Below are 743 nucleotides of genomic sequence, written 5' to 3'. Positions count from 1 at the left end.
GGGGTGAAACGAGCACGTGGGGGCAGCTAAAGAGGGAGGTCCGTGGCGCGTGAGCGTAGTGGGGGCCAGAGGCAAGGCCGGCTTGGGGGTGAGGTTGCAAAATATGTTGTAGAAATGGGGTGGCCGATGAATGCGGTCGCCCGTAGACTAGAGATTTTATTGATCTTTTTTCCACCCCACGCTCGAACCTAGAGGGGGTGGGTGTTTGGAAGGGAGAGGGGTAGCAGCGGCGCGTACACTCGCGCACGCTTAATTAAGCGGCCGGACTTACGTCGCGTATATACCTTCGTAGCACGCTTTACCACGCCGCGCCGGGACTCTCTCCGGTCATTCCGCGTTTCGACGATCGGCTGGAATCCCGGTCGACGAGCCCATCGATCGATTTGCGGCTAACTTCGAGCCCATTGAAATTAAACGGGCCGAACCGAGCTCTGGGCGGTCGTGTCGCCGCCGACGGGCCGTTCCTCGATTGAATTTCGAATAGGTCGCGCCTATCGCGATTACGATCTTATCATCTTGTCTGTACTTAACCTTCGTTTCGTGGATCTATTCAAGATTCATCATGTCGCGATTAATCATTAGTCTGTTTTATTCAATTTTTTATTCCTAAAACACGAAGCTACAATTGAGGAGTTTTCTAAGAAAAAAGTCTATGGATTTATGGCATAATATATACGTGCGGATTTATCTCTTTTATATCAAAAGAGAGGTTTTATCTCTTTTAGTTAAATAGTCGAATTATT

The sequence above is a fragment of the Bombus impatiens genome, unplaced genomic scaffold, assembly GCF_000188095.3.
Source record: "Bombus impatiens unplaced genomic scaffold, BIMP_2.2 scf_0197, whole genome shotgun sequence".
Lineage (NCBI taxonomy): Eukaryota > Metazoa > Arthropoda > Insecta > Hymenoptera > Apidae > Bombus > Bombus impatiens.
The sequence above is the reverse complement of the archived record's forward strand: the minus strand, read 5'-3'. Positions refer to the sequence as shown.